This window comes from Zootoca vivipara, chromosome 1 (genome assembly GCF_963506605.1).
Source record: "Zootoca vivipara chromosome 1, rZooViv1.1, whole genome shotgun sequence".
In the NCBI taxonomy this organism is placed as follows: Eukaryota; Metazoa; Chordata; class Lepidosauria; order Squamata; family Lacertidae; genus Zootoca; species Zootoca vivipara.
In genome coordinates this window covers 83,922,993-83,929,351 of record NC_083276.1, presented here as the reverse complement: position 1 = coordinate 83,929,351, position 6,359 = coordinate 83,922,993, and the positions used below count along the sequence as shown (strand labels likewise).

Below are 6,359 nucleotides of genomic sequence, written 5' to 3'. Positions count from 1 at the left end.
ACAACATTTGGAGAGCTGCAAGTTCTCCTTCCCCTGCTCTACGCTTTCTGGTCACACCTGTCTTTTCTTTCAATTTTATATTGAATCAGACCTCCAGCTGCAGTATCCACAGATTGAACTGGGGACCTGCTGTTGCACTTTTCCTACAGAGCCAATATAATGGTGGGAAATGATTATTTGCAGGAGTCGATGAGAAGCTGAGGGATATCGTACTTTACAATGTTTTGATGGTCAAGCTTGAATCTTGAGGCTCTCTAGTGACTACCGTAGGGGTGGGGGAACTTTGCCTCTCCAGAAGTCGCTGGACAACAACTCCCATCATTTCTGACCATTGACTATGCTGGTTGATGGGAACATCCAGAGGGCCAGAATTCCCCATTCTTCTGTGGATCACTGTGCTTCAGGTCTTAATAATGAGTACTGTGTAATAATTTATTTGAGGCAGGGTTGTTGGTAGCCTACTCAGTACCACCTTCTGTTTTCAGAAGGGCCTAAACCCTGGGAATTTTGGATCAGGACAGAAATAAATGCACAGCCATGTTTCTTGGATCTTTTGCCAGTTTCCAGAGAAGTTTTACTGAAAATTTCTTCTGTCTTTTGTTTCTGACAATCTGTGCGGAGTAGCCAGGATAGCGCCAGCACAATAGATGTGGGAGATAATACAAAAACATCCCATCCAGAAACTTAGCTGTGACTAAGGACTCATCCACACTAACTGCTCAGACCCATGTTTTCTAGGCACAGCACAAGCAGAAGTGTGGATGAGCCCTCAGCTATGTTTCTTGATAAAAATCCTTCCATTGCTCATTTGGGAATAACTCGCTGCAAAGTACAAATGTTCGGTGGAACTAAGAGTTTTAGGTACTGTAGTCACCTGCAACTCACTTAAAATTATTTAACCCACTGAGGTCAGTTAGATGACTTAACTGCTCCTACTCCATTCTAAGTACAGTTGTTTGTGAATTGTTCCAATAAGTGTGTATGTATGTATGTATGTATGTATGTATGTATAAATAAACAAATGAATAAATAAATGACCAGCTTTGGGTGTGGGAACTCCTGCTTGGTCCATAGAGCATTCAGAATATTTAACACACAAGCAAAAATTATTAATTGAACAGATCTCTCTCCTCTCTGGGAGATAAATTCTCAGTTTTCATGTCAAAGCTTTCCCTTATGAAAGAATTATAATAGGGCACCAACAGTTGCTCCTGTCATTCATGTTAACACACTTTTGAGAAAATAGTTGAAGGTCAAATAATCAGGTCTAATTTGGGTGGGAGCAGAACTACTTTTTGTGTCCTATATTATAGCGCAGGGACAAGGAATACTTTTGATGTATGGTTTATTGAGTTGACAAGATTAGCAAGCAGCTGATTGTGCATAGATCTTAAACAAACAAAAAATCATAGCATGCACCTGTGAATATATGATCTGTGTAGTGTCTCTTTATAAATAATACACTTTTAACATGGCTTCAGGTATGGCTGCTTTAAATTTTTACACACACACACACACAGAGAGAGAGAGAATTTCCTGTCAATATATTTTTGTTCACACAACATGTGTGATAATTTATTTATTTGTTTGCTTGGTTATTCATGGGGCACCTCTCAGCTAAAGCACCCAAGGTAACTTAAAACTGGCACAAAAATTTGCACAGGAATGAAAATAGTTGAAATTTGTATAGCATTTGCAAGTATTCAAAGCACTTTTCTTGCATTGTCAGAGTTGGCCCCATCATTAAGGAGAATGAGGCAGCCTGGGTATAATGGCAGGAAATATTTTTTAATTTGTTGTTAATGTGTTATTTATTTTTCAGAGAGTGGTGCTGCTTGTGGGATTTTTTGTCTTAGACCCTATGCACCTTGACTTGGGAGGTGAGGCACATTTGCTGCTGTGCCTCAGGCACCACAAAGTCTGCCCTGCCATGCCGGCACCGCGTGATTTCTGTTCTCATCCTGAAGCAAAGTTCTTAACCCAAGGTACTATTTCTGGGTTAGCGGAGTCTGTAACCTGAAGCGTCTGTAACTCGAGGTACCACTGTAATCTCACAACAACCCTGTAAGGTACATCTGAGAAAGAGTGGCTTGCCTAAGTGAGTTCATAACAGTGCTGAGCATAGCTGCCAAGTTATCCCTTTTTTAAAGGGATTTTCCCTTATGCTGAATAGGCTTCCTCGCGAGAAAAGGGAAAACTTGGCAGCTATGGTGCTGAGATTCAAAGTGGGAGCTCTTTGATGATTTATTTATTATTACCGGTATGCTGCCCCATAACTGAAATTCTCTGGGCAGCGTGCATTTTTAAAAAAGGTTAAGATTCATGATAAACAATTTTTAGAAATACAGCTGCAATATAAAACATGGATTAAGAATTCAGTCTTTACAGTTTAAAAAGCCAAAACCTCAAAACTCATCAAGAAGCCCCAGGAGGGCTGAGTCTCTTAGCCACTGGTATTATTCTCAATTTGGTGTGTGCAATCCTTTGGAATAGCAATGCATCATGCAAGTTGGTATGTAGAGATGACATAGGAGCCAACTCCTTGGGGCTGGTGATGTCCCTTCGGTTCCCCCAATAAAATATTTGAGGGAGCTGGGGTCCTCAAAGTTGAAGGGCATTGCTGTTCAAATGGTGTGTGTGTTCTGCGTCTTGTGATCAATTATGTTGGGCAGGGCTTACCTCTCCCTACCCCAATATTTTATTTGTTGGCACCTCTGAGAGATGGAAGATTGTGTGCAGGCATCAAATCAAGTGGCTTTGCCCCAGTGCCATGCTCCTTGGGTGTGGAGGTGCCAGTGAGGCTGTCATAGCAAGGGAGGTGACTTGGCGTCCCTCCTTCCTTCCCACCATCCTGTGACTCTCCAGAATAGCCACGCGGCTCAGCTGCCTGCTGCCTGCTTCGGCGAAAAGCAGGGAGTGACTCATAGCCTGAGCGGCTCGCCACACAGAATTTTAAATAAGGGAGCCAGAGCAGCCAATGTGCAGCTCGTCTCCAAGCAGAGCCAGTAACAGCGGATGGCTGCCTGCAGGAGGAGCAGGAAGCTGCTGCTGCTGCTGCACTGAAGAGGAGGAGGCAGAGGTGGTGGTGGAGAAGAGGAGGTGTCTCAAACAGCCGCCCTACCTGAGCCACTAGCAGGGAAATGGACACATGTTGAGTGATCTCCAGCAGCAGCAGCAGGAGGGAGGGCAAGAAGAGGCCAGTCACAGCAGCGTGAATTCGGTGGACCCCTGGCTGGAGGCAGGCAGCTCTCCTTCTCATCAGCAGCGAGGTACAGTATAGCCTCTTTCCCCACCCCCACTCCTGCCTTCATTCATCCCATCCTGGTCCAGCATCCTCATGTCCCTGACATTGCCAGGTGCAGGGCAGAGAGAGAGAGTCTTCCGCAGGGAGCAAAGCTGTGGATCTCATAGCAGTACTGTTTTAGATGGGCTTGCCTTCGCCTCTCTTGTGCTTGGCACACAGGTTTGGGGCTTTCTTTCTCCGGAGTGTCAAGTCCTTGCTGCAAAAAAATTAAATAAAAGGAAATAAAGGGGGGTGAGGGCTCCCAGGGCAGCAGAGGAGACGGCAGGGTATGTGCATGCTTTGTGAGTTGTTTGGAGAGCAGAAGAAGGAAAAAGGGGAGGGGGGGCATTTCAGAACAGGCCGTGTATGTGTCTGCATTCTCACCGCCCAGCATGCCCACATTTGGGCATGCCCACAGAAGATGCCAGTGATGCTTGGGAAATCTGGAGCCTCCTGAACATGACAAGTGGCAATGCAAGCCCCCTCCCCCAGTGCACAATCTAGTGCAATAAATCAGCAATCCTTTGATGAGAGAGAGAGAGAGAAGTAATATGAGCTGAGACTTAGCTCTAGGGAACAGGTCTCAGTTTGGGAAAATTTGAAGCAATGCAGATGAGAGTGCCTCTGAGCATGTGTAGAGTACTTCCCCTCACAAAACTCTATGCTTGTGGGATCAGTTGCCAGGGCTTCCAGGTCAGAGGGTGTGGCTGTCAGTTAGGTGCAAGCTCCAGCACTGCTCACACACATAAATTAACCACCACTGCGATCCCCCCAAAATATGCATATGCCAAAGTAGTCCTGGCATAGACATTCTCATTTGTGTGTCTGTGCTTTTGTACGTGTCATGCCTTCAGTTCAGTCCCATCTACTGCACATTATTATCTCAGTGCATGCTCTATGTCTCCAGTTGCTCATCATATTCAAAGGTTCCTTCCTCCTCAGGCAGGGGTTTGAACTTTGGGCATGCGCTAAGTGAGATTTTGAGCCCTTGTCTCCTGCTCTGTTGCGCAGGGCACTGCATCTTGTCCCTCTCTTGGTCCTCCTTTGGCGCCAACAGCCTATCATTTGGGAGTGACGTGCATCTCTCTAATCAAATCTGTCCTTTTCTTCCTCCTCTTGCTTCTCTTGTTTATTGCCATGGGTCTAACAAGGTTCAGGTATGAGCCATGCCCTGACCACGCTCAGCAGTGTATAAATACATGGCCTCAAAGCCCCCTTAGTCTGAATGTAAAAGTGGGCTCAGCTAGGCAGATAGACAAGGGAGTCCAAGTAAAATGATACTGGCTTGTATGAGAGAAAGATACATTATTGGCAAGGCTATAAAAGGTCGTAAGAATTAAGAGCTGCTTTAATCGGCAGCACCAGTGGCCCATCTGGCCTATTAACATCAGCCTTTAAAGGAAGTGTCCACAGCACATGGCTTTAATAGATTAATGTCCTTGTCAATCACTCCCAGTAAGACTTGCTGACTCTTTAACAGCTGTTTGAGCAGCAGAAATGCAGTAGGAGCAGGACTAGCGTGCAGGTACAGTGGTGGGAGGAGTTCCACTTTCTTCCAGCTTCTGGTAAAGAGAAGACAAAAGTTTCCTTGCCAACGGAGAGCATCATGCAAAAATCTGGTTGACATCACAGCCTCTGTCACTGTTTTCCTTCCTCCCCCACTTCTCTTCTGCTTCCAGCTGTTCCTAGCCATGCAGCTGCCCCTTCCCTGCCTCCTCCACTCTGGGCCGCAGTCCCACGGAATGTCTGTTTTGGGCTTTCCACAGAGCCATGTCCTGCTACTGTTACGGACATATACTTTTCTCAAGTTCCCTCCTCCGCCTTAGCCTCTCGAGCACTCCCAGTCCTAGTATGTAGCCAACAGAATGGAGTGGGCGAGGGCAAATGTCAAATGCAAATGATCCCGTTCTTGCATTGCTGCAGTCTTGAACTGCCACTCTTTTCTCTGAGTATGGTCTTGGCGGGGGAAACCCTTGTGAAGAGGATGGGGTGCATGCTCAGTCTCAATCCCTGGCATTTCCAGTTAAAATCATCAGGTAGCAGATAAAGAGGAAGTCCTCTGTTGCAAACCCTAGGAGAACTACTTGCCAGTCAGCATAAAAAATACTGGGTTAAATGGGACCGATGATCTGTCAAGTATAAGGCAACTTCATATGTCCATCTGTGATAACAGAAACGTAATTACATGGTGTGTGTTCCCTTTTATCCTCACAACCACCATTTGAAGTAGGTTGGGCTAAGAGAGAGGGAAAGTGATTCAGTCACCCAATGAGCTTCATGGTTGGATGGAAAGTCAAACTTAGACGTCCTAGGTCATTGTTGAATACTCAACCCCACAAACTATGTTTCTATTTTGGAGTCAGCCCACTTTCTCAGTCCCTTCTCATGGCATTCTGTACATTTTGAAAGGGGGAATTCTTTCATTTTTACGTTCTAAATAAATATTGTGACTCATGACTATTGAGCCTGCATGGAAAGTAACACTCTACAACCCAGAGGTCCACCAAGCATCCCTTATTCATGGCATCATAGACACATACATTAATGAATGGACGAACCCAAGCTCAGTGTTAGATAGGAGAAGGAAGATGTTTCATATGCAGAAAGTCTCCGGTTCAATTTCTGGCAACTCTGGTTAAAAGCAAAGCAAAACAAAAATAAAATGGTATGCAGGTGTTATAGGCAGATATACTTGGTGCTGCATGTGTATGTAACTTAGCTAGAATCACCTACATGCATAGGAGATCCTAATTCGTTTTTAGACAATACCAGCAGCAGTCTTAACAAGCTGCTTGCTCTGGAGGCACCTCATTTAAGTTTACAAAACTTATTTTGGGACTATTCAGGAGGAAATGTTTGTCAAGATCAGCCCAAGCCAACACAAAATACAATGAGTTGAAAGTTACAGAGGCAAATTAAAGCAAGAAATAAAGTGCATGTTTATAATTGCAATTAGCAAAAGCAGAAGATTCACTATTACAGAGGAGGGTGTTGGTCATCAAAGCTACACAATAGCTATTATCACTCAAGGAGCAGTATTTTGACATTCAGGGACAATTAGATGTTGATGCAACAG

The 6,359-nt window shown here is 44.8% G+C and overlaps 1 protein-coding gene across 2 annotated transcripts in view; it reads left to right on the top strand.

The window, feature by feature from the left end:
• Window positions 1-3,022: 3,022 nt before the first annotated feature.
• The window catches only part of SLC4A3 (solute carrier family 4 member 3), a 58,478-nt gene continuing 55,141 nt past the window's right edge, over window positions 3,023-6,359 (top strand). The window contains exon 1 of one of the 2 annotated variants that reach the window (XM_060277910.1): window positions 3,023-3,269. The gene's annotated coding sequence lies outside the window, so the exon portion shown is untranslated. The remainder of the gene's footprint in view (window positions 3,270-6,359) is intronic. The other variant, XM_035126521.2, reaches the window with a different exon arrangement.